This window comes from Vulpes vulpes, chromosome 3, assembly GCF_048418805.1.
Source record: "Vulpes vulpes isolate BD-2025 chromosome 3, VulVul3, whole genome shotgun sequence".
NCBI classification, from domain to species: domain Eukaryota; kingdom Metazoa; phylum Chordata; class Mammalia; order Carnivora; family Canidae; genus Vulpes; species Vulpes vulpes.
The window spans coordinates 29,605,642-29,631,865 of record NC_132782.1 but is presented as its reverse complement, the minus strand read 5'-3'; the positions used below and the strand labels follow the sequence as shown (position 1 = coordinate 29,631,865).

The 26,224-nt window shown below is 55.6% G+C and overlaps 2 long non-coding RNA genes across 2 annotated transcripts; both read right to left on the bottom strand.

Annotated features, from left to right (window-relative positions):
- Window positions 1-363: 363 nt before the first annotated feature.
- On the bottom strand, window positions 364-2,055 carry LOC140598197 (uncharacterized). Its single transcript, XR_012000352.1, has 2 exons — window positions 1,265-2,055; window positions 364-666 (listed from the first exon to the last, which is right to left on the bottom strand). It is a non-coding gene; the product is annotated as an uncharacterized lncRNA (long non-coding RNA).
- Window positions 2,056-13,274: 11,219 nt separating this feature from the next.
- Window positions 13,275-24,269, bottom strand: LOC140598196 (uncharacterized). Its single transcript, XR_012000351.1, has 3 exons — window positions 24,171-24,269; window positions 20,283-20,408; window positions 13,275-13,505 (listed from the first exon to the last, which is right to left on the bottom strand). It is a non-coding gene; the product is annotated as an uncharacterized lncRNA (long non-coding RNA).
- Between the last annotated feature and the right edge of the window lie 1,955 nt (window positions 24,270-26,224).

Here is a 26,224-nt window from a genome sequence, read left to right as displayed (position 1 = left end):
TTTCGACTCACTCCATTTACACTAATCTTATCAAAAATCATGTTATTTGGGGGCACCCAGGTGGCTCAGCATTTAAGCATCTGCCTTCAGCCCAGGTCATGACCCCAGGGTCCCGGGATCGAGTCCTGCATCGAGCCTGCTGCTCCCTCTGCCTGTGTCTCTGCCTCTCTCTCTCTGGGTCTCTCATGAATAAATAAGTAAAATCTTTAAAAAATATATGTTATGTGTTCATTTATTCATTGGATCCCCTATATGCCCCACACTGCCATCAGAGCTTGAATTACCAAGACGAATTAGTATGACACCTGCCAGGAACTTAGAGTTTAATGAAACATATACTTAAGTCAATAATAACAGCTTCAATTTATTTATTTATTTATTTATTTATTTATTTATTTATTTATTTATTTTTCAGCTTCAACTTATTAAGGGACATACTTTACTATGTGCCAAGTGCTCTATTGAAATGCTGTATGTGGATGGTGCCTCTTCATAAAATGCAATTTCTGCACGTGGGTGACTTTACCTCATTTTACAGATGAGAACATGAGTCTGGTGATGTTAAAATACGCTCCCTTGGGGAGCACCGGGCTGACTCAGTTGGTAGAGCGTGCAACTCTAGATCTCAGGATCCCGTGCGTTCAAACCCCACATTGAGCCTGAAGCCTACTTAAAAAAAAAAAAAAAAAGTTTTAAAAGTTTAAAGTATCCTCCCCCAGGGCACCCCCGGGGTGACTCAGTCGGTTAAGCCTCTAACTCTTCATCTGGGCTCAGGTCAGGATCTCAGGGTCCTGCACAAGGCCTGGAGTCGGCTTGGGATGCTCTGTCCCTCCACCTCTACGCTGCTCCCCAGCTCGTCTCACTCTCTCTCTGTCTCTCACCCTCTCTTTCTCAATCCCAAATAAATAAATAACATCTTAAAAATAAAATAAAATCCGACCCCTTCAAGATGTGGAACAGAACTTCCCATCTCTGGAGCACGGGCTGGATTTCGTGAAGGGCGTTTAATGCCGAGGGTGACGAGGCAAGACCGCGCGCTCCTGTGGACTAGGTCATAGGCGGCTCGCGGCTTCCTTTGCCCTCTCTCCGCTGGGCAGCCAGAGGCCCTCTGGGAGGGACATCCAAGCCCAGGGAGAGGCCCACATGGCTCCCAGCAGCCACCTAAGGGAGTCGTCTTCAAAGCGGGTCCCTCTCCCCAGTCGGGCCTTCCTTTGATCGCACCCCTGCCCCCTCTAAGCTCAAGAGCGCCCGAGCTAGACGTTACCCATCGAAGCTGCTCTTCAAGGACTGATGCACAGAAACCGGGGACTTCCTCCTCGAAGGGAACTTCCTCCAGTCCTTCCAGAATGACAATTCTTCTCCAAGCGTGACGCTGAGCCTGCGATCCCCTCCTCCTCTCCCTTCTCCTCTCCGGGACGCTGACAGAGCCAGCATTGCAGGCAGGACGATGCCAGAAATTATGCAACAAGAAGTGAGGTGTCATTGACCAGGAGCCGAGGGAGGGGCAGCCCCCCCCCACCTGTCCCAATTCTAATTTCATGCAATAAAAAGGCCGAACTTTTTATTCCATAAAACATGAAGGACAAAACTCAAGATAAAAATATATTTCAAGTCCAAAATTTTTTTTTTTTTTAAGTCCAAAAATTTTTTTAAAAAGGCGTTTTAGGGGATAATCTGTTGCTGAGTGACATATAACTAACAGGACGAGCTTAGCGAGGTTATGCCGTTTGCCACCATCTGCCATGAGGGTCACAGAGCCGGCAAGTGTGACATTCGTCCCCGACGGTCTACATAGCCAAGGTGACCACGTAGTTTATTACCCAACTGGGACACTGTAGAGAGTAACAGGAATACGGATAAGGATTGTGTCGATAGGACAGTTCTGTCCCGGAAACGTCTAGGAGCAACGGGCCGTAGGGTCAGCCCCGTCCCAGCCCTTGCTCCTGACGGTCACCCTCCCCGCTTTCCCATGTGAAGGAGGGGACGGGCCAGCTGCAGGCGGAGCACCGGGCGGGCGGCCGGACTCCCCAGGACGCTGGGGCCCTCCTGTTGCTCATCAAATCCTTGCAGCGGTGTGTGGCGGCCACAGTGTGTAGCTGGAAACAGAAATGAGCCACTGAAGCCGAAAGCATTGCCCAGCTTCCTTAGAGGTGACGTGAAGAAGTCGGGGAGCCGTGGGCTGGTGGGGCACCTGGGGCTCAGGGGGCTCCTGGTTTGGCTCAGGCCGTGGGCTCCTGGGCCCTGGGATCGGGCCCCACTGTTGTTGGGCTTCGCCCTTGGGTCCGCGTGGAGATTCTCGCCCTCCGTCCCTCCCCCCACTTTCTCTCTCACTTCTGAATACAGAAACACATCTTAAAAAAAAAAAAAGAGACCGACAGACGGAAGCGTGGTGGCGCTCCCAGCTCTTAGAAGAGGCCCGCGACCGTCAGGCCAGGACTCCTTCCCCGCAGTTTCTGTACAGTTGATGTGGGGACAAGGACGGGCTGCCCGAAGGGACCGGGGCCTCCGTGACACGAGGACGCACACCTGGCAGCTCAGGGCATGGGCCGAGCCTCCCAGCACGTCCGGCTTGCTGACGACCCTGAACCCACCAAACGCGCATAGTATCCTCGACGGCACAAAACTACGCCTGCCCTTAGTCTAAGCAGGTGCTCCAGGGGCTCCTGGGGGCTCCAGGGACACCCGGACTAACCTAACCCCAGTGGATATCCCCACCTTAATGCCTCAAGGAATAAATTTAAATTTTGAGCACCAAATATTTGTGTTTTTACCCGATTTGATAGAAATGGTTCTAGATATATTGGCCACTCCCCCTCTTTGTTCAAGTAGCTAAAACAGAAGCGTTGTCTGACAGTTTTCTTTTTTCTTCTTTTTTTTTAGAGAGAGAGAGAGAGAGACTGAGGGGGGTGGGGGTGGGCGACAGAGGAAGAGAGAGAGAGAGGGAGAGGGAGGGACTCCCAGGCAGGCTCCGTCCCACTGCGGAGCCCGGTGTGGGGCTCGATGGCATGACCCTGAGATCCTTACCTGAGCCAAGGTCCAGGGTTGGACGCACAACCCAGGGAGCCACCCGGGCGCCCAACAGATTTCCTGGTGATCCAAATCAGTTCACTTTTTAGTGTCTAATAGGGTCTTCTAAGTTCCCGGGAGCTCTGTCAAGTGTGGGTGTTAATAAAACAAATGTGAGTTAAGGTCTTGTGAGCAATTCCCTCGGATCAGCCGGTGCCTTTGCCAATTTGGTTCCTTTTAAATGATTCATTTGGGGGGTTTTCTAAACTCTCCACTCTTACTTCCTCTAAAAGCTTAAACACTAATGAAGGATTTCCACCTTTCAGTCATTATTGAAAGGTCTGCCAGGGGATTTTCACCAAATGTTGACTATTTAGATTTAATAGGAAATGATTACATTCACTAAGCAGTCACACACAGAGCTCTTAATCACATAATTGCATTAGGCCTCGCTCGCAGAAACGTAGGAGAATTAAATAAAAGGCTTAGTGCATGTTCAGCATTGTTGGGAAGCCTAAAGGTATTTCTAGAGGTAGTTGTAGTTGTTTTATTTATTTTTTTTCCTTTTCGGTCTTAGAAATAAAAATGATTACCCTTATGGAGGTGGTTACATTAATGGTGCTCTGAGCCGAACGAGATTCTTTAGGAAACTGGGCTAACTTTGTTTTATCCTATTTCCAGCCACTTAATCTATTGCAGTTTAGGATTCCCTTATCATCGACCAAATCTTCAAACAGTTACTGTAGGGGCGCCCGGGGGGCCTGTGGGGTGAGCATTCGCCTTGGGCTCAGGTCGGGATCCGGGGTCCTGGGACCCGAGCTCAGCGGGGAGCCTGCTTCTCCCTCTCCTCTCCACTCCTGTTCTCCCCTCTCTCCCTCTCCTTTTCCCTCTTCCTCAAATAAACAAAATCTTTAAAAACTGTGAGCTAGGGTGGAGGGGGGGGGATGGCTTCCCAGGGAGGCCGTGGACGTGTGCAGGGATGGGCGCCTCCACTGCTGGAGCGTCTCCGCGTGGGCTCCAACCTGCACCAGCTGCGCGTGGCTGTGGGGCCCTGGGCTGGGGCTGGGTCCTGGGAAGGCAGGTGTGCAGGCCCACTTCGCAGTCCCCGGCCTCCCTGCCGCAGCCGCAGAGGGAGCCGATAGACCCGCTGCTAACCACGTCTGCACCCGCCACCCGCTCGGAGGTCTACACTCCATCCCTGAGGGCATCACAGACCTGCAGGCGCCCAGGCCACTGGGAAGGACAGATTCCCAGCGCCCTGACACTCGTGAGTGCCACCCCCTTCCTTCCTGCCCCTGCACGAGGCCTCCCTCTATTTTAATTTTTACAAATTTTTAAAAAATATTTTATTTATTTATTCATGAGAGACACACAGAGAGGGAGAGACCCAGGCAGAGGGAGAAGCAGGCTCCGTGCAGGGAGCCTGATGCAGACTCGATCCCGGGACCCCGGGGTCACGACCTGGGCCAAAAGCAGATGCTCGACCACTGAGACACCCGGGCGTCCCCTTATTCATTCATTTTTAGAGAACGGGTACACAGCCGAGGTGGGGGCTGGGGAGCGGGGCTGAAGGAGAGCGAGGACCCCAGCAGGCTCCACGGCCAGGATGGAGCCCGCCGGAGCTCAATCTCACAACCCTGAGACCATGACCAGGGCTGAAATCAAGAGTCGGGCGCATAAGTGACGGAGCCACCCTGTTGCCGTTGTGCCCTAAATTCTTACATTTCGGTATCAGTTACTTAGATTAAAAACCATTGTAATACCCCTTGGTCCTTCCTACAGTTCGGTAAATCTGGTTTCGTTAGTCTTAGACCAGTTTGAAAATTATTTGATCATTAGCGTGATTTTTGTGTGTAGTCACGATGGGATGTTGGCTCAAAAGGTTTTCTCTGGATGGTACGTGATAAACTTGTCTTTAGATATTGTGGAAACTATGTCAAATGTAACAAGTCATTTCCTTGTTTATTGTGACTGCAATGGTCCGAAAATTGCTTCTTGGTTTAACCGAAAAGTGCTTCGGTTGCTACTATATTTAGAGACAACTTATTCTGGTCCCCCCCCCCCCCCACACACACACACAGAAACTTACTAGTTTTATAGGAATTTCATGGGCTAGAAAGCATAATTTGTGTTATTTTCTGCTCATGCTGTCATGGTATATAGAGAAAGAAAGAAAGAAAAAAAACCTTACGTTTGCAATTTTTTTTTTTTTTTTACTAAATTTAGCTCACATGCCAGAAAGTGAAATACAAGCTTTCGTTGGGTCAAGCCACTGAGATTTTTGAGTTAATTTCATACATCCTAGGCCATCCTGACAGATATGGATGTGAACACAAGTAATCCTAATTTATAAGCAAAAATACTCTCGCCTTCAGGCTGTAAATATTGTAATTTCTCCTGTTACAATGTGTATGATTTACATTCTGTGCCAAAACACAGATCTATTTGCAAAATTTCCCTAACAATGAGCTCATTCCACCGCTTTTCCCAAGAGAAGGGATACAAGCAGGACTCGGGGTGTCCGAGGGCCCTGAAGCCCATAAAGCCCGGTGACCCCCGCGCCCCCCTCTGCAGGCACCTGCGATTTTTTTCTCTTTACCCAACAGCTCAAGCCCCATGGGCTGCAGCCACAACGTCTCCAGGCAGGAGGTGGCGCCGCAGAGGCTCCGCGCAGGCCGGGCCCCTGCCCTCGCCCTGGGTCCTCAGGCCCCTCAGGCCCGGGGCACCTGCATCTGGAGCCCTGGTGACGCCTGCCACCCGGCGGCCCAGGCCCGTCAACCCAGCACGATGGATCCAGCGGGGACCTGACATCTGCTTTTCTGAAACAACAGCAACAACTTCAGCTGCGGAGATCTAGTTCCTGCTGCTCGAGATGGTCCTCGGCCTCGACATGGAGGCTGGGGGAGGCCGCGGTTCTCCGGGGCCAGGGAGGCTGTTCTCGGGGCCTCTGGGCCTGACACCTGGGGCCACTGTCCCCGGGCCTCCGGGCCTGTCACCTGGGCCACTGTCCCCAGGCCTCCACATCTGTCACCTGGGCCGCTGTACCTGGGTCTCCCCGGGCCTCCAGGCCTGTCACCTGGGCTGCTGTCCCCGGGCCTCCACATCTGTCACCTGGGCTGCTGTCCCCGGGCCTCCACATCTGTCACCTGGGCCACTGTACCTGGGTCTCCCCGGGCCTCCGGGCCTGTCACCTGGGCCTCTGTCCCCGGGCCTCCATGACTGTCACCTGGGCTGCTGTCCCCGGGGCCTCCGGGCCTTCGCGCTCCTCCTCCCGTGGCCCCTCGGCTTCCCCCGTGCCCGCTCCCAGAGGGGGAAGCCGTGGGGTCCCCTGAGGCCGAGGCTTTGCGGGCACAACGTCCCGTGTCCCGGCGCAGGGGAGAGGCAGCTGCAGGGCCGGAGCAGGGTGGAAGCCTGGAAAGAGACTCTCCCTCTGGCAGTGGTGGCGGCCGCGGCTGTGTCCTCCGCCCCCCGCAGGGCCAGCTCCGGGCACTCGAGGCGCCTAATACTTGCAGCCCCGCCACCACGTCTGCGGACACTGGGGCGCTCACGGAGCTCCAGAATGTGGCATTTGCCCGCTTTCCACAGCCCCGGGCCTCGCGCTCCTGCCCCCAGGCCGAGGTGGCGGCCCCGCTGCGGCCCAGCGCCAGGCTCGTCGAGCCCGTGTCCGCTCCCACGTTCGACCAATTCAACATCGGCCCTGGCGTCATTTGAAGAAGGTCACTAATGCACAAAATCGCTAAACGCTCACGCTGTTTGGTCTGGGTTTTCCTGATAACAGTCTCCAGATTTGAAAACCAGCAGCCTCGGCCGCCCTGCGCGGCCTCCCCGGAGCGGCGGCCCAGCGGTCCTGGCGGCGAGAGGCCTCACCTGAAGCCGGCGGCGGCCCGAGGGCTCAGGCCCCAGAGTCTGAGACTAGAGGACGGCGGCGTCCCCGCCTCGGTGGGTCAGGGACAAGGGGGCCGCCCAGGCCACGGCCCCGGCGCTCGGATCCGCCGCTTGCTCAGCTGGGCCAGTGCGGGGAGCGGCCCGGAAGCCCGCCTGGGAGGAGGCCTCGGCGGCCGGGGCAGCAGCGACCCTTAGGGAACCCCCAGCGGCTGAGGCAGGCGGCGACAAAGCACCGATCCCCACCGCACCGTCCTTCGTCCCCTCACAGGCAACGGGGGCCACGAGCCCTCGCCTTTGGCTGAGGCCCGGGTGCGCGTCTTGCAGGCCGCAGCCCAGGATTTGCCCGGGAGGCCTCTCCCCTTTGGCTTAGACCCAGGGAAGCATTTGCCAAGGCCTCTGTGGCCCTGAGTCAGCAAGTCGCTCCCCAGTGCTCCCCCCGGGCGCTGAGTCACAGGCCCGGCTGTCTGGGCGGCGTGACAAGCCCCAGAGTCCCTCGTCTAGACGCGCAGGGGCAGCCTCTTGGCCATCTATGGTTTCGCTTCCTCTCTCCCTGGGGCAGCCCGGGCCGGGGGGAGGACAGCCCGGGAATGGACGTGGGCTACCAGACGGCGCCGACCCTCCCGGATGCTTGGTCACGTTTGGATTCGAGACACTGAATGACTATTTTGAGTACGTCTGTCCCCGCAACACTGCTGGCCCACTTCTACTTTTTAAAAAAAATCGCCCAAAACACCACTTGTCTGAAATTTGCGTCCAGCTGAGGCATCCCTGAGTCCCCGCGGGAACCCGAGCGCACACGGCTGCTTCGCTCCCTCCACCGTGGCTCCCTCGCAGGCTATCAGGGGAAGGAAAGTCTGTTTCCTGAGTTTTAGCGACCAGACGCCGAGCCACGTTTTTCTTTCCTCTTCTATTGATCACGTAATTACTCGTAACACCAAAGAGAGAAACGTCACCGAAGACCCACGTTCTGCAGAGCCGCGTGCCCCACGCGTGAGCGTGCACAGGAGATCCGCTGGGATCTTGGCCAAGGGGAGACTTGGCTGCAGCAGCCTGCGGGGGCTTTCCGGACAAGCTCCCAGCTGGCGGCAGGGGTGCCACTCCGTGCACCCCCCTGCGTGTCCGCAGCCAGGCCTTCAGGGGTTCTCACCCTTGGCTGCATATTAGAATAATTCAAAAGCTCTTTTTTTTTTTTTAATGATAGTCACACAGAGAGAGAGAGAGGGGCGGAGACACAGGCAGAGGGAGAAGCAGGCTCCATGCACCGGGAGCCCGACGTGGGATTCGATCCCGGGTCTCCAGGATCGCGCCCCGGGCCAAAGGCAGGCGCTAAACCACTGAGCCACCCAGGGATCCCAATTCGAAAGCTCCTTACGCCCAAACCCCACGCCATCCGGATGAAAGCCGAGTTGCTGCAGGTGGGAGCCAGGCTCAGTAGCTTTAAAAGCTCCTCGTGGCTTCGGCGGCCAGGTCGCGCCGGGAGCCACCGTCTGGGGCGAACCCGCTTCCTGATCCTCAGGGTCACCGGGCTGGGAGGCAGAGCCTTTCAGAAAAAAAGAAGATCAGCCTGGTGATGGCCGGACCTCACCCATCGTCCCGGGAGACTGGAGGATTGTCTTTTCACCGGGGCCACTTGCAGTTGTGCTCCCGACGCCACTGAGAAAAGCACTAGGGTTTTATCATGTGAACTGTTCGACCACGAAATATTTTCCAGATTTGGAAATCTCGTGTCTGTGACACGCGTTTTTCTGTGGGCCTAGAATAATTTACTTCTCTTCACGTTTCTAATGGAAACCAAACAGCCACCCCCTCAGAGTCAGTCTGGCTTGGAAAACACCGGAATTTATCATCTGTGACTCCGTGCGAGGCTTGGCTGGAGTCAAGGAATGTGACTTAAGGAAGGAAAAGCATATCTGCACATTCTTGTTGTTTTCCACCCAAAGACATGTCAGCAGGAATAAAAGAGTGCCTCGAAGCTACTGGTCACGATGCAGCGTGTCCCTAGCACATGTACACAGAACAGGTGCGAACAAAACGTCAGCTATGGGAAATTTCTGCAAAAGCCTTCGTAGCCAGATACCTCCCTCTTTTTTCTTCTAGTTCTGTCGCTTTCGTGTCATCCGTTTTTAGCCCGTCTTCCCTTAAATCACAATCTTTTCTGCAGTATTGCTTAGCTTGAAGAATGCTTTTGGGGTACCCTGTATTTTACACCGAGTATTGTCCTATGGCTTTTTGTTTTTTGGGGGGTTTTTGTTGCTTCTTTTTTTTTTTTTACTTTATCTTATTTTTTTGTTTTGTTTTGTTTTGTTTTCCTCTGTGTCATTCACTGTGCGTCTTTTTCTCGTGTCGGTGCCCAGCCTACACCCTCCATCCCGTCCTCTGCTTAATTTCCTACCTTGTGTCCGAACAGTTGAGTCCGTGACTAGACTTTGCACGTGACCGGGCTCCCTCACCAGCTCCAGAAGCTACCATGCCCGTGGGGCCAAGAAGCTCACACACACCCGTGGCCCGGGGTGGCCCCAGCAGCAGGTTGAAACGGGGCCTGCTGGGGGGACCAACACGGGGTGGATGGCAGATTGCTCTGCAGACTGTTAGCTGTGGGCTGTCTCCTGGTGCCCTTTCAGGGAACCTAGGGGAGAGCAGCTCTTGGGCAACAGGCCTCCCCTGAGGGGGCGTCAACCAGACCCGTCCGCGTACAGAGTAGCCCCTGAAAATGGCTGTTCTAGATCCTGATAGTTTATTCTGCTGTCACGAGAGGCTCATACACATTTCCGATGCTAACTGAGCGAGTATCCACGAAGCACGTGTTTCCATACGCATCAGACCTTTCATTTATTTATTTATTTATTGAGATGGAGGGAGGGGGAGGAGGCGCAGCGGGAGAGGGCGCGAGAAGCCGAAGCAGGTCCCTGCCAGTGCGGAGCCGGCTCCACCTCACCACCCTGAGGTCATGACCTGAGCCGGAATCAGGAGTCAGAAGCGTGGGGGGCTGAGCCACCCCGGCGCCCCTGCCCTAGGCCGCCACACGTGTCCACCAGCCCCAGTGCTACTGCTCCTCTGACCTTAACATAAACCCGAGGAGTGCGAGGCTGCCTCAGGCCGGGACGGACCCTGGATCCCAGGTCGCCAGTGCAGGCCCCGCGCTGGGCCTGGAGCCTACGGGAAACATACGCAACCGCAGAAGGCCCCGATCGCCACAGCGTTCTCGAGAAAGGAAAGCGAAGCGGAAGGCATCACGAAGAAACAAGTAATGAGGGAACCGACGGCTGCCCACAGCCCCATAGATGACGGGTCAGGCCAGGACGGGAATCCCAAGGCAAGTCAAGGCGGAGGGGAGACCCGGGGCCTAGCTGCCCGTGTTTGAGCACACCCGGGCCTCTTACAGTCCTTGCAGGGACTGCCTGGAGCCTAAAGGACTTCAGGGGTAAGCACCAATGACAACAGGGACGGGGATGCCCGGGCAGGGGGGCGCAGCGGTGGAGGCCGCTTCGGCCCAGGGCGTGGCCCCGGGGTCCCGGGATCGAGTCCCTTGTCGGGCTCCCTGCGTGGGGCCTGCTCCTCCCTCTGCCTGGGCCTCTGCCTCTCTCTCTCCCTGTCCCCGTGTCTCTCATGAGTAAATAAAATCTTAATAAAAAGAAGCATCAGTGGTAATCCATGCGGGACGTGTAGCAGCAGAAGCTCCTCACTGAGCTCAGAGCCCTGTGCAGGGACTTCAGCCCTGGACCCCGAGCCGCGGCCCGAGCCCAAGGCAGATGCTTACCCCCTGAGCCCCCCGGGCGCCCCACTAACCTTCCTTTCTAACAAAGAAGGGCCGGCCTTGTATTAGGGATATTGAGTGGACGACGGACGGTATCAACTAAAAATCCAGCGACATTATTTTATATTCATTCCAAGGGTACCTTCTTTTTATAGCCAATGATTCTGCTTTTCTCTTGTTTTCCATTTATGGCAGGAATGTACATGCTCTTATAATAAAACTTAAATCCCCCTTTTTAAAAAAGTACATAATAGAGTGGATGTGCACACGTGCTAAGAATCACACCCCGGGGCCCTCGAGGGCTGAAGTCTGGAAGCCTTGAACAGAGTAAGAAAAAAATCAACACCGAACAGACCGCAGGACGGTGCTTGCTGGTTCCCGGCCCTGGAGAAGACAGGACGAGCTGCTCCTGAATCCCCCTCCTTTCTAGACGGAAATTATCCCACATTCCCTGCGGGGAGCTGCACTGTCCCCTGGAAAGAGCTTTGGCTCCCGGCCAGACCTTCCACTTGGGTCAAAGTCCGCTGCCGACCTTAGGCAGCTTCTAGTACCGCCCTTGATTCGGGGCCTTCAGCAGGAAATACAGGCCCACATTAAATGGTTCCTTCTAGCACTATTAGTAGTAGTAGTAGTAGTTAGTAGTAGTAGTTAGTAGTAGTAGTATTATTATTTCAAGTTTTTATTGAAGCTCATGAGTTAACACCTAGGGCAAAGCTGTCCCCTGGGCTCTGGGCCTGCCTCGTGCAGGCCTTTGCCCCCATGCCGTGACCCTGCACACAGGGAGGTCCCTGGGGGTCGGGGGCTGCTGTCCATCCCACGGGGTCGGGGTGGGGGGCCCTGCTGGGGGCCAACAGGCCAACGTCCCGGTCCCTGGAGGGAGCGGCCTCCGAGCAGCTGTCCCTGAGCCCTCGCACTCCTGCTCCCTCATCCCCTCCGGGTCGGGCTTGCTCAGCTTTGCACAGCCCTGAGGTCCCACGTTGCCATTCCGTGCTCTTCCCAGAGAACACCTGGTTTTTGGTTTTGTTTTGTTTTGTTTTGTTTTGTTTGTTTTCTGCCAAACTGGCTCTTGCATTTCTCAGGTCAACCCTTCCACGGTGCTGGCCCAGTGGGTCCTTGCGCAGGTCACCTCTGGGTCTGGGGACGGTGCCTCAGGTTCTAGCAAACGTCACCGAATGTGAAGGCTGCTCCGGGTGTCGCCCGCGGGGGGCCCGGTCCCACCCACTGTCGCCCGCGGAGGGCGGGGGGTCTCCAGGGCCTGCGCCACCCGGGTGTCCCAGTCCGTCCGTCTGTCCCCCAGCCCCCGGGTGCCGACCCTTCCAGGCTGGGCTGGCTCGGGGCCGGAGGCGCCCCGGGATCTGCACGGGATTCTTGCGACCTCCGTGGGGAGCAGCTCCTCAAGGCCCTGGGGACCCAGGACACCCTGGCTTTGCCCCAGCTCTGCCCCGATCTGCAGGCCTGCACTTGCCCCCCAACCCCGGCCCTGAGTGGGGGTGCAGGGAGCTGGGGCCTCGGCGCTCCTCCACCAGGTCCCTAGTCCCCTTCCCCCTGGCCCTGGCCCTCCTCCACCTGGGCCCTGCCCTCCTCCACCTGGTCCCTGGCCCTCCTCCACCTGGGCTCTGCCCTCCTCTACCTGGTCCCTGGCCCTCCTCCACCTGGCCCCACAGCCCTCCTCCCCCTGGCCCTGACCCTCCTCCACCTGGGCCCTGCCCTCCTCCACCCGGCCCCACAGCCCTCCTCCCCCTGGCCCTGACCCTCCTCCACCTGGGCCCTGCCCTCCTCCACCCGGCCCCACAGCCCTCCTCCCCCTGGCCCTGGCCCTCCTCCCCCTGGCCCTGGCCCTTCTCCACCTGGGCCTACGGGAGTGCTCAGCCAGCAGGGGCGGTGGGGGAGGCACAGGAAGAGGGTTTCCAGGCAGCCCCGACTGGTGGACCAGGAGGCGGGGAGGCGGGGGAGGCCGAAGGAGTCCCACCCACGCTGGCCTCTGTGGAACTTCCAGGCTCAGGGGGACGGAGGAGGAAATCTGGCTTAAAATGTCCTCAGGGCGGGAGCAACAGGCTGGAGCCGGTGAGTCATGGGTTCTGGGGAAGAAACTGCTCTGACTCAGTGGGTCGGGGCCACAGGGAGTTTCCCCCAGGACTCGCTCCTGAATCAGTCTGGTCCAGCTAAGATCCCATACAGCCGGTGGGCGGGTGGCGGGGGGCTGGTGGGGGGGGCAGGTGTGTGTGGGGGGAGTCGGTGTGGGGGACCCGGTGGGGGGGCAGGTGTGTGTGTGTTGGGGGGGGAGTCAGTGTGGGGGGACCCAGTGTGTGGGGGGAGTCAGTGTGGGGGGACCCAGTGTGTGGGGGGTCAGTGTGGGGGGACCCAGTGTGTGGGGGGAGTCGGTGTGGGGGACCCGGTGGGGGGGCAGGTGTGTGTGGGGGGGAGTCAGTGTGGGGGGACCCAGTGTGTGGGGGAGTCGGTGTGGGGGTCCACTGCACCTGCGCCCACCCTGGGTGTGTGGTGGCTCCACCCTGGTGCTGGAGGGTCACCCTTGCAGCCCAATTCACCACCTACCGCTCCTCCCCCACCCCCAGGCCCCACTCCTCCTCCCCCTTGGGCCCGCTCCTCCTCCCCGGGGACCACGCTGCTGGTGGAGGCCGCCGGGCTCTGACCTGGGGCACCCACCGTCAGGGGGTGTCTGCAGCTGTGTTCCCGTAGCAGCCACGGAGGCCACTGGCCCCTCATAACCGGGGGTGGTGGGTCCCGACCTGCTGTGACACGTGGCTCTCCAGCCGGGCCAACTGGGCAGGCCGCGTTGGTCAGCAAGCCGTTTTTCTGGCATTTTCTCAGCTAAGCAGAGTGTCCTGGTAGCACACTGAACCTGTTAAGGGAAATACCACGAATGGGGTGGGTGAGAGGAAAGAGGCACCTCTAGACCAGACGCTATCACTTACAGGCATGTTTAAGGGAATATCCAGGCGTCCCTAGGATTTCACGACTGATGCAGCCATGAAGGAGCCTGGGGACACAGTCCCAGAAGTTCCCACTCACTCACTACCAAACCCATAACAACCTATTTGTGACACAGAGAATCCCTGAGCTGTTGAAATCTCTAGGGGTTGGGAGGTGCAGTGTGAGCTGGGGAGGTTTCAATAGTAAAGCAATGAGAAAAGGGTCATGAATACTTTTTGCCTTATGAATAGTTGGGTTCCAGGACCCCCGGGGGCCTCAGCTCATGATCCCTGGGTCGGGGTGGGGCCCCGTATCGGGCTCCCTGCTCAGCGGGAAGCCTGCCTCTCCGGCTCCCTCTGCCTGCCACTCCTGCTTGTGCTCTCTCTCTCTCTCTCCCTCAAATAAATACACACAATATTTAAAAAATAAAATAATAAAAATATTTTTTTAAAAAATGAACAGTTGGGTTCTAAAGGGAGCCCGTAGCTCTCCTACTTATTAGCTGTGTGAGTTTGGGTGAATTTTTAAAATTCTCCATGTTCCAAGTGGAGATAACATTACTTCATGCCTCATAGACTTATTGCGATGGTAACTGAACGAATACAATGGAGAAGCTTGGAACCATGCCCCAACTCAGGGTAACTTCAGTGAATATCGCCACGAGCACTGTTGTCCTCTAGGTCGGTCACTTTTTCCTCTATTCCTGGTTTCGTGACTTTGGGTGTTAATGGAAGATAGACTGTCTTTTTAGATTTCATCATTTCCATCTAGGCTGATCGTCACGTGACCAAGTGGGGGGACTTCAGCTGGTCTCCAACACCCCAGGCCTCCGCCTTGTCACTCACTTGTCTCCCTGGAGGGTTTGGGAGAAGGGCCTGTGTGTCCATGCATCCGTCCCAAGCGGGATCGGTCCGTTCTGACCTGGCTCTCCACCCAACAGTCAGGCTCGGCCTTGAGGGGAAGACGAACTGGGCCAGCTCTTCTGCGAGAGGGTAGATGACAAGCCTACTATTTTAGAGGCATATTATCAGGTCATTTGGTCATGTTTTCTAATCTACTTTTTACCAATAACAAAGCTGATACTTCTCCACCAATATAACCTCAGGGCCTTTTTCTCAGTTGGTTTTGACTCAGAGAAAATAAAACGTTATTTATTAGATCCCCGAATTCTCAAAACCTCTTATGTGGAAGGTTCCAGGAGGTTACTGTAGGTGACACATTGATGACTAAGATACCGTCCGTTCCTTGGGAAGCTTGAAATCTAGTAAAAGGAATGATGACTTTTCATAAATACCTATCACACAAGATTAATTCTTTAAATAATAAAAGGAAATTTTACAGGCGACTCAAAGGAGGGAGAAATCTCTTTCATCTGGACATAAAAAAAAAAAAAGAAGATCGTATTTAATGTGGTTCTTACTTTGGCGGGGGAAAGAATTTTGAGCAAACAGCAATGCTGTGAAGGCAGAAGACGGTGAGTGTGTGTCAAGAGAGGGAAGGTGGTGAGGAGAGATCTGTGGAGAAGCAACGAATAGTTTATTTTGGCCAAAATAGAGTGTAAGGAAGGAAGTGGGCGAGGAGGCTGGGCACGCATGGGCCGTATAGCGAAACCCGCGGGAGGGCTTCCAACGGGACACTAACCGGGACACTAACTCTGCAGATGCATTTATTTTTTTATTTTTATTATTTTTTTTTTCTGCAGATGCATTTAACGGAGATTAATCAGGCAGTGATACTTAAGGCAGGTTTGGGTCAAAGGCTGAAGAATGGGAGTAATTGGGGTTGCGTTGATTCCTTTTTTGTTTGAACCTAAGCCTCGGTTTCACAAAATAAAGCGTATAACATAGATTTACGTTAGAGGGATAAGACGACTGGCTCAGACCCGGACGTGGAGTTTGAGATACCACAGAACCAGGCAACTGAGGAGCTAGTCACTTCTTGCTCCGCTGTATCCTCTAGGTGGTAGGAAAATAGATGCCCCCCTCCACCCCGGTGGGGAGTGTGAAGAATTTGTTGCCCCTTTTAATCAGTTACACCGATTCTGCAATTTATTAGCCTTGTAAACTAGGGTTTTTTCAGACTTTCTCAGCTCTAGTCTCCTAATAGTCACAAGGAAAACCTCACGGACTTCTGGAAGTCAGAGGAGATCACACGCGGGCCTACCCCACACAGGTCCTGGCCTGGGAAGGGTGCTAGGAAATGATGGCTATCGCCGTCGTCACCACCCTTCTGCTCAGGCTCGGCTACTGGCTCTGTCGTTGACTAGCTGTGCGGTTAGTTAGCCTCGTAAACCCCGGTTTGCTCATCTTTAAAATGGGGATCCTAAGTAACTACGGTCGTAAAAATGTACGAGGTGATCTATGCCCAGGACTTGCCAAGATGACAGTACTAGCAGCTCCCAGCATTGCTGTGAAGGTGTCATAGTTCTTGGAGGTAAAGCATTCAGCACGACAGTTGTCATGTAGTCCAGGCTCTACATGCCAGCTACCATTACTATAGGCACTACTACTGCTACTACCACTACCACCACCACTACTTCCCTAATCACAGCAGGTAGATATCACCTGTCCACCAAATGTGGGTTCTTTAAACAATTTTCTTAATACCTATCTCACTTACAAAATTAGGTAGGTAGATAGGAGGATATTTTATTTTATTTATTTTATTTTATTTTTTTTAATTATTTATTTTTGATAGTCATACAGAGAGAGAGAGAGAGAGAGAGAGGCAGAGACACAGGCAGAGGGAGAAGCAGGCTCCATGCACCGGGAGCCCGACGTGGGATTCGATCCCGGGTCTCCAGGATCGCGCCCTGGGCCAAAGGCAGGCGCCAAACCGCTGCGCCACCCAGGGATCCCGATAGGAGGTTATTTTAAATTATGCACTGAAGCTATCTCGCAGTTTACCCTGTTTACGAGGGGTTCAGGGGTGTTGGGCTAAAGGTACGAATTTTAGAATAATATTCGTAGAGATAATACCTAGAAGGAGTATGGGGGGAACCCAGAGGGAGTCTAAGAAGAAAGGGGGGCTGCTGATCCACACTAGGGGTTTGCTTATAGCGCGCAGAGGAAGAAGAGAAGCCGGAAACGGTGCATAAGGAAGGATTAGTGATCCAGAAGCAGAACAACGTGACCGGTCACAGGCCCAAGGACGGAGGAGGTCGCACAAAGCGAGGGATGTTCGAGGCTGCTAGATGCACATAAAGGCTTGAGCAAAACGGCAGGTTTGCTACCTGAGGTGCTCGGTGATGTTGATGGGACGGTCGTAGAGAATCAAGGGCGGAATCCAAATTCCAAGGAACTGAAGGGTGGCTGGGTGGTGGGGAAACCGGGAAGACAATGCAGCCTATTTTGAAAGATGTTTTGCAAAGAAAAGAAGGAAAACATAGGGTAGCAGCCTGGGCAGTAGTAAAGTTAAGGGAATGATTTTTTTTTTTAAAGATTTTATTTATTCATTCATGAGAGACAGAGAGAGGCAGAGACCCAGGCAGAGGGAGAAGCAGGCTCCATGCAGGGAGCCTGATGCAGGACTCGATCCCAGGACCCCGAAGTCACACCCTGGGCCGAGGGCAGGTGCCCCACCACCGAGCCCCCCGGGAGTCCCATGGGAAAGATCTTTATAAGGAGGATAAAAGGACAAATATATATATGAATGTTTGTGGGAATTCAAGCAGGGATAGTGGGCGCAAACACCATGCAGAGAGGCCCGGGGGAGGTGAGGACACGGGCGGGCCACACGGAGCCCCGGGGGGGCGGCGGCAGGTTCTGACAGGTGGGAGCTGAAGGGCGCGTTGGGGGGCTGGCCGCAGCCGAGCCGAGGCCCCTGGGCTTAGCCAGGTGGGACGCGTGAGCTGCAGGACACCCGGCCCGCTGACCGCCCCAGGCACGTCTCTGGCCGCGGAGCGCGATGCTGCTGAGGCAGGAGTGGGGGGAGGAGAGGGGCGAGGGCCACGGGGCGCTAGTGCCTTTCCCAGCCCGGCTTGGGGGGCCATCGCCATGACAAGTGAGCCCGGACACGGGAGGAGGAACCCCAAGGCGAGGGAGAGTTCGGGACACATGGGGGTACCACCGGCACTGAAACCAAGGGGGCTCATGGACAAAGGCAAGGACCTGCCTTAGGGTCACAACGTGGCATCTCAGGGTTCAAGGTCAAGTAAGGTGAGATGCAGGGAGGCTTCGGGAGCGGCACCCCGCAGGCGGGGAGGACTGGCTGGAGGACCAGCAGCCGCCCCCGCCCCTCCTCCTCCCTACTTAGGACCCGATCAAGTTACTAGGCCTTTCCACGTGGTTTCTCACTGGAAAGTGGGGGTCCTGTTGGTGCCCACTCTTAGAATTGTCGTCACGACTAAGTGGAATAATATGTATATATATTAAGTGTCTCGGGGCACCCGGGGGGCTCAGCGGTTGAGCCTCTGCCTTGGGTCCAGGTCATGACCCGGGGGTCCCCGGATCGAGTCCCACGTCGGGCTCCCTGCATGGAGCCTGCTTCTCCCTCTGCCTGTGTCCCTGCCTCTCTCTGGGCCTCTCAGGAATAAACAAATGGAATCTTAAAAAAAAGTAAAAACTTCCCATACTTCTCATCCAAATTCTGATTAAATGAGACTTAAATACTGGCTAATGTAGCTGATGAAAAAAAATGTATTTCATGGCCCCATCAGTGTGCATTTTCCCGGTTACAAATGAAGTTGACCATCCTTTCAAACGTTTCTGGGTCATCTGCACTTACTTTTCTAGGAGTTTCCTGCTCATGACTTTTGCTTGCTTTTTTTGTTGGGTTGTTCATGTTTTCTCTATTTATAGAAAATTCTTTATATGGTCTGGGTACCACATAGCAATCTTTTAATTGCTCTTTCTTTTTCTTTTTAAAGTAGGCTCCACACCCAGCCATGCAGCCCAGCGTGAAGCCCAACGTGGGGCTTGAACTCACAACACCAAGGTCACGACCTGAACTGGGATCAGGAGTCCGGATGCTTAACCAGGTGGGCGGCCCGGGTGCCCAACGGCTCTTTCCATCCTTGGTCTCCTGGCTCTGTGGAGGGCATCTGCGGTAGGGAGCAGCTTTCCATTTGCAGGGACCTCTTTGCACGCGGGGTTCTCCGCCTGTCTCGCAGGCAGAAATTAGTTGGTGCATCCTGAGGGTCAGGGCTGCCCAGGTCCATACGGCAGGGCCCATGCACGGTTGCTTGGAGGGGAAGGTCTCCACTGTGCAAACACACTTCAGCGCCTGAGTCTGATCCCCCCAGACTCCCCGCAGCCCCGCCGAGTCACCCCCCCACCCCGGACTTTCTGGGAACTTGGATTGTAGCGGAGCCGAGGATGTTACTCTCCGGCTCCCACGGGCCAACCTCCCACCACGTTGACCCCGAGCGCAGGTTCTCATTCCGGGCTCTTGTCGTTCTTCACCGGAGGGGGCCAGGACGACGTTGATTATTCTCTTACTAAAGCAAACCTAAGTAGGCGGTTCCAGGGCCACGGTTCAGCAGAGGCCCCCGAATATTCCTCACGAGGCTTCCACCGTGGAGACAATCCCCTGACGTCGGAAATGAGGAGACGGAACAGAAAGGGGCCGAGAAGGCTGGTCCTCGGCCAGGCGCCAGGCTGCGGGAGCACCTCCCTTCCGTCCTCGTCCTCGGGAGTGGGGTTCGGTCCGAGAGAAGAAAGTACTCAGAGGAGCAGATGCTCAAGCGCCACGGCCCAGCCTGTGTGGTTTGAAGCCCGGTGTCCCTGTCCCTGGAGCGGGGCCCGCGGCCTCACTTGGGCCTCAGCAGGGCCCCGGCAGCTCCTCCAACAGCCCAGGCTTGACTGGGGGGGGGGGGCAGCTCTCCATCCCGGGGCCCGACGGGGAGCCCAGGTCTCCATCCTGGACCTGACGGGGGCCCAGCTCTGAACCCGCACACCCTTTCCACTGTCCCCGCACCTAGTGGCCCCTGCGGGTCGCCCCGGGCCCCTTGGCCTCCTGCTGCCTCCTTATTCCCGGTTCCGACCGTGGCGGGGCCTCGGGCAAGGAGGCAGCAGAGACACAGGCTGTCGGAGGAGCAGGGACTCGACCCCAGGGCCCCCGAGCCCCCGGGCGCCCCTGTTCTAGGCCCTTTGTATGAATCAGCTGGACGAGAAGCCGGTGAGGGTGAGCGTGAGCGTGAGCGTGAGCGTGAGCTGCAGTCCCGACCCCGGGCCCTCCCGACCCCCCCGCTGCGCCCCGGGCCCCGCGGGCAGCCCGTGACCCTGACGGGATCCATTTCTGTGGGACAGGCCCAGGCTCCCCGCGAGCAGAGACAAGCAAACAAGAAGATGGGGTGGGGCGGGGAGCCCCGAGGCGGGGACGTGGGGAGAAAGCTGCTGGAACCACCGGGGTTCGCCTGCTCCTTGTGTAATTGGGTGCCGGGGTGCCGGTCGCCCCGCGTACTGCTCTGAACATTTCCAAATATTCATTTGGTCTTCACACCGAACCCTACATTTATGGCCCTTTTCCCAGTGGGAGAACCCAGGAGATCCGGCTCCGCAGGCCTTGGCCCGCCGCCCGCTCAGGGCCATCAGGCCGAGGGTCCCTCTGCCTTCTGGGGAACCCTCCCCTCTGGGGCCACCTGGGGTGCAGCCCTATGGGGCCCCTGCCCAGCGGGTGTTCCCTCCCCAGCTCCTGCCCTCCCTCTCCCTCTCTCTGTCTCAAAAAAAAAAAAAAATCCTTAAAAAGAAGAGACTCCCTTACTTACATTAGGGAAGAAAGACGAACCCGATAGAGCCCCTACGCTGCCAGGAAGGCGGGGGCCCGGCCGGACCGTCCGTCTGTTGCTCCCCGCTCCTGCCCGCGCTCGCACGTGCTCTCGCTCGCTCCCTCTCTGCCAAATAAATAAATAAATAAATAAACAAATAAATAAATAAAATCTTAAAAAAAAAATTAACCAGGGGACGCTGGTGGTGGAGCCCTGTGTGAGGACAACGAGAGCCGCCTTTTCTTCAACAAACGAGAATGTGCGAGCCCGTTCGCGGCCCCCGAGCACGGGACACTGAGGACGCTCATCGGGGTTCAAGCCCAGCTCCACAGTGTTCTTCTGGGAGAAGGGGTTGCCCCGAAGTCGAAGGGTTTTCTCAGCTTTAGTCGAGATCTGGAGAGGCAGGTTCTGTCCCCCTCGCCCCCCTTAGCAGGCAGCGGGCGCTTCTCTTGAGGCCTCTGCCCACCAGCCGTCGTAAGCTCGGCCGCTACACCACGGCCGAAGCCTGGGGAAGTCTCCTCTAAGTACTTCCTGTCTCCCTCTAAAGGACAAGGAGGCTACACCCGCCTCGCAGGTGAGGAGCCTAAAGCCCAGAGAGGGTAGGCGGCTGGCTCATGAGCCCGTAGCCCACGGGACCGAACCCAGCAGCCCGCCTGCAGGGAGCAAGCACCCGGCCTCAGGCCCCGTGCAAGACTCCCCCTTGGTTAAATCCGGAGTGTCCTGGTGATCCCGCTGACTGTGCTCCCCTCGCACGCGGGCCGAGCCGGAGCCCCGAAGGCCAACTTCACCCCCCAGCCAGTGCACTCGTGGATTGGTCCCTGCTTTCTCTTTCTGCAAAGTTTTGCTGCCACTTCTTCCATCTTTGCTCTGCTGGGGACTTACTTCCCATGTCACTGAGATCATGAAAACAAGCAGCAGAGAACTCCGTGCTGCCACCGAGGCATCTACTGACCTACAGCCTCGGCCCCGTGTACCTGCCTGCGCTGGTGGGGGCTGAGTGTCCATGCTCCCGCCCAAACCTGAACGCTCCTCGCTGTGCACGGCACCCCATTCCTTCCCTACCTTCTCCACAATGGCTTCTTTCAAATCCATCCTCTTTACTGTATCCTCAATTTTCCTACCCCTGCTCAATCATTGCCCTCAGTATACAGGTTATCCTGGAATATCTCCTATATTAAAAGCAAAACCAGACTTCCTGGGTTCCTGATCTGGCATTAGAGACGTAGGTGATTGGGGCACCCGGGTTGCCCAGTGGGTTACGTATCTGCCCTCGGCTCCGGTTGTGATCTCGGGGTCCCGAGAACTGAGCTCTGCTGAGCCTGCTTCCCCTCCCCGCTGCTCGTGGGCATGTGCGTGTGCGCGTGTGCGTGTATGTGTGCATGGATGCTCTCTCCAATAAATCAAATCTTAAAAAAAAAAAGAGGTAGGCAATTGTCAGTCTGTCCTAACCATGAGTAAAAAGCTGAACAAATTGAGAAATCAGCTTTTCTAAGATCCATCAGAGATGCAAGGTTGCAGGCAAACCACTGCCTCTGAACCTGAGAGACAGGCCGATGGAGAGAGTGAGTGACAACGTACTGAAGCAGAAACCAGCATAAGAGCTCTTGTCGCCGTAGGAGAACCTGAACGTAAGTGATGGATTACTGGGGGCTGAGGACAGACCAGTCTGAGAGTTGACACTCCTGGGAGACTCAGTCCTCAGAGGCCCCCCACGATGTTGTGGATTTTATCTCTAGGATCTTGCCTTGGTTCTCACAGTGAATATCGGAGAAAATTCTGCTCGTGCTTCCCATAGGAGGAAGAGAAAAGTATCGATAGTTTTCGAGAGAAAACTATCTCAAAATATGCAAGCACACCTTAACAAGAAGGTGCCCGACCTAAACGACCGAGATTTCATCAGAAGGGAAACACCCAATTCCAATTCCGGGCAGCTCTAGCCTTCCACACGGGAGGAGGGAAACACCCCACCCCGATCCTTCTGGCCTTCCAACCGGGGAAGGGGAGGAGCCCACCCCAGCCCCCACTAGCCATCTCGTCCCACCTGGGGGGCAAACACAGATGTGACCGTGGCGTTCACAGTTCCGAGGGACTTACTAAAAGACCCAGACCTACTCATGGGACTATAGACTGCTTTCCCTCCCCGACACGTTACATGCCACATTGCTAACGGAACCATTTGCCATGGTTAATTTTACCTGGTCTATCATGTCTGGCTATCAAGGAAAAATTCAGAAGCACACTAAAAGGCAAACAATACAATCTGAATACGCTGAAGAGACAGCGTGCATTAGAACTAGACTCGGGGTGGCCCGGGTGGCTCAGCGGTTTGGTGCTGCCTTCGGCCCAGGGCGTGATCCTGGAGACCCGGGATTGAGTCCTGCGTTGGGCTCCCGGTGCATGGAGCCTGCTTCTCCCTCTGCCTGTGTCTCTGCCTCTCTCTCTGTTTCTCTCTCTCTCGAGAATAAATAAATAAAATCTAATCTAAAAAAAAAAAAAGAACTAGACTCGGGTATTGTAGGGATGTTGGAACTATCAGACCAGGGACTTAACACAATTATGTTTAACACGCTAAGGGCTGTAATGGATTAAAGCAGGTCGGGTGCAGGAAGAGATGGGGAATGTAAGCAGAGAGGCGGAGATTCCGAGAAAGAATAAAAAAGAAATACCAGAGATCAAAAAATCTGTAACGGACATGAGGAATGTCTTCAACATGCTTGTTAGTAGACTGGGCACAGCTGAGAAAAGAATGGCTGAGCTTGAGATCTTAACGGAAACCCCTAATAGTGAAAAACAAAGAGAAAAAAAGATTGGGTGCAAGACAACACACAGAGAACTGGGGGACAACTGTAGAGGGTGGGATACATACATAACGGGAATACTAGAAGGCGGAGAAAAAGGGAAATGGAAGAGGGAATGTCGCTCCAGCTCCCAAGGACATTGAAAGACAGCTGCACCCTTCACAAAAACTAACTCAAAATGGATTATAGACCAAAATGTAAAATACAAAATCGTAAAACTCTTAGAAGACAACATAGGAGAAAACCTGGGTGACCTTAGGTAGCACGATGATTTCTTTTTTCTTTTCTTTTCTTTCTTTCTTTCTTTTTTTTTTTTTTTGCACGATGATTTCTTTAGGTACAACACCACGGGCGTGACCCGTGAAAGAAAAACTTGGTAAAGTGAACTTCATTAAAATCTTCTACTTTGTGGGGATCCCCGGGTGGCTCAGCGGTTTGGCGCCTGCCTTTGGCCCAGGGCCTGATCCTGGGGTCCCGGGATCGAGTCCCAGGTTGGGCTCCCGGCATGGGGCCTGCTTCTCCCTCTGCCTCTCTCTGAGTGTCTCTCATGAATAAATAAATAAAATCCTTAAAAAAAAAATCTTCTACTTTGCAAAAGATGTTATCAAGAGAATGAGCAAACGAGCCTCAGGGTAGGAGAAGATATTTCCAAGACGTATCTGATCAAGGAGTGTTTTCCAAAACACACAGAGGAGACTTACAACTCAGAAATAGGAAAATCAACAACCGCCTTAAACGCGGAGTCAAAGGCCTGTGCAGACCCTCAATCCAGGAAAATGTAAGCGGCAAGTAAGCGCCTAAATGATGACCAAGGTCGTACGTCTTTGGGGGATTATAAATGGAAACAAGGAGGAGGAAGCACTATAGGCCTCTTAGAGCGGCCGGTCAAAATCCAGAACACTGGCCATCCCACAAGCTGGCGAGGACGTGGAGGACGGGGAGCGGTCGCTACTGGCGGGAACGAAGACGGTACTTTGCAAGACAGCTTGCTGGTTTCGCGCCAAACCAGACGTATCTTATCATAAAATCCAGCAGTTGTTCTCCTTGGTACTTAAATGAGTTGCACAGTCACGTCCGCGCAAAAACTTACCCACAGCGCTGAGTGCAGCCGCCGGATCCGTGAGGGCCTGGACGTGGAAGCAGCCGAGCGCGGAAACGGCACGTCCAGACGCTGGAATAGCGCGCGGGGCTGCAAAGAAATGAGCTGTTGAGCCGTGGACAGTTGTGGGGAGCTCGCGGACGCACTGCTACATGGAAGGGGCCCCCCGGGAAAGGCCGCGGACTGGCCGGCTCCGACCGTGTGGCCCTCCGGGAGAAAGCGACACTTCGGAGATGATGGAAAGGTCGGTTGTTCCGAGGGTTGTGGGCCTATGCACAGGCCGAGGCCCAGGAGTGTATTTTTTAGAGAATTTGGTTCTGGAAAAGCCAGACTATGGAGAAAGTAAAGGGATCAACGGCTGTTGGCTTTGGGGGTGCAGATGAGGAACAGTGGGGCGCAGGAGGTGTATGTAGGTCGTGACCCTATACCAGGCTGTGTGCCCGAGCCCGTGGGGTACAGCCCCTATGGTTACCCCCCAGGTGGGCCCGAGCTTGAGCGACCTGGAATGTGGCCACAGGCCCACACACACCCGACCGTGGGGGGCTCCACGGCGGGCTCAGCGGCGTCTGGGAAGCCTCTATTTTGCTATAAACCGGGACTCATCTAAAAAAACAAAGTCGACTTAAAAGCAAAGCAAAAACCAAAAACCAAACACCAAACACCAGAAATAAGCCAAAGAGCCTCCCTGGACCTCACATTCCCTTGCAGCCTCCGGCTCGCTTACCTGCTCCCTTCAGGAGGAAAACGCCTCCGAGAGCTGCCGGGCTCGCTGTCTCCCCTCTTCCTCCCTCTTGAATCCGTTCGCACAACGTGGTGGGTTCGGTCCTCGCCCTACTGGAAACTGGAGCGGCGTCGGGCATGCGATCATTTGTGTTTCCGGGTGGACTTGGGGCCCGTGGACCCCGGCTGCCCCGGCCGGCCCCGTCAGGCCCCGTCCTCCTCTCCTCTGCTACTTTCCCCTCATGCTCCCCCGGGCTGATCCCGGGAGGACTGAGCTCAGCCCTTGGCCTTCCCTTCCGTATCGGCTCTTACTCGCTTGGTGACTCCATCAAGACTCCGGGTGTTTGTTACTGTCGATGACTGAGGATGCCCCGGATCTGAGCACCCAGTTTACGGGGCTGCGGGGAGGCCGGGTGGGTTGGCACGCGCCAGGCGTTAGGTCTGTGTCTGGAGCCTCGCGTGATCAGCGAGGGACTCGCCAGCACCTAACAGGCATCACACACGGTACGTGTCCGAACCCAAAAGTCGGGTTTTTCTCCTGTAGACCTTTCCAAACACCCCTTACTTCCTATCGTACTTGTCGTCTAGCCTACGAGAAATCCTGGTGGTTCTACCTTCAAAATATACTCAGGACCCCACTCCCGCCACGCCCCCCCGCACCCTCGGCCACGGCACCATTGTCCCCTTCCATCTGCTCCATCGTGGACCTGCCGGCCGGTCTCCCTGCCTTCTCTTGCCTCCCTTGGCTGTAGTTCAGGGCAGCGACCACGGCGACCCCCTTAGGACCTAAGTCACGTCGCGTCCCCCTTCTGCCCTGAATCCTCCGAGGGCTGTGTGTCTCACTGAGGGCTGAAGCCAGGACCCGGGCAGTGGCCACCAGGCCTCAGAGGAATGGCCCTAAGCTCCTGTGGCTTCCTCTCTTGTCCCCTCTGGGGTGTCCTTTCCCGGCGACGCCAACCAGCCTCCTCCCTGCTACTTGGGCACTTGGTTCCCAGCCGCCGGGTGCGTCCTTCCTCCCTATAACCTGCTCACCCCCTCCTGCCTTCTGTGGTAGCTCCTTGCAGAACTTTGCTGTGTCTCGCGGCATCACGGGCACCAGGCGAGGACCCGGCCTGTTGGTCCAGGTGACACCTCCAGAGCAGGCCCCTGAGGACACCCGTTGGGCCTGTGGCCCAAGCCTGACCTAGTGCAGCCGAACCCTTGGGCGTCCTCTGCGGTGATCGCGCCCGAGCAGCGTATACCCGTATCTGGCAAACGACGCAGGACGCACGGCCTGGGCAAACCAGCCCTGTGTATTTTGATCACAGTTTGTCATCGCTCACACT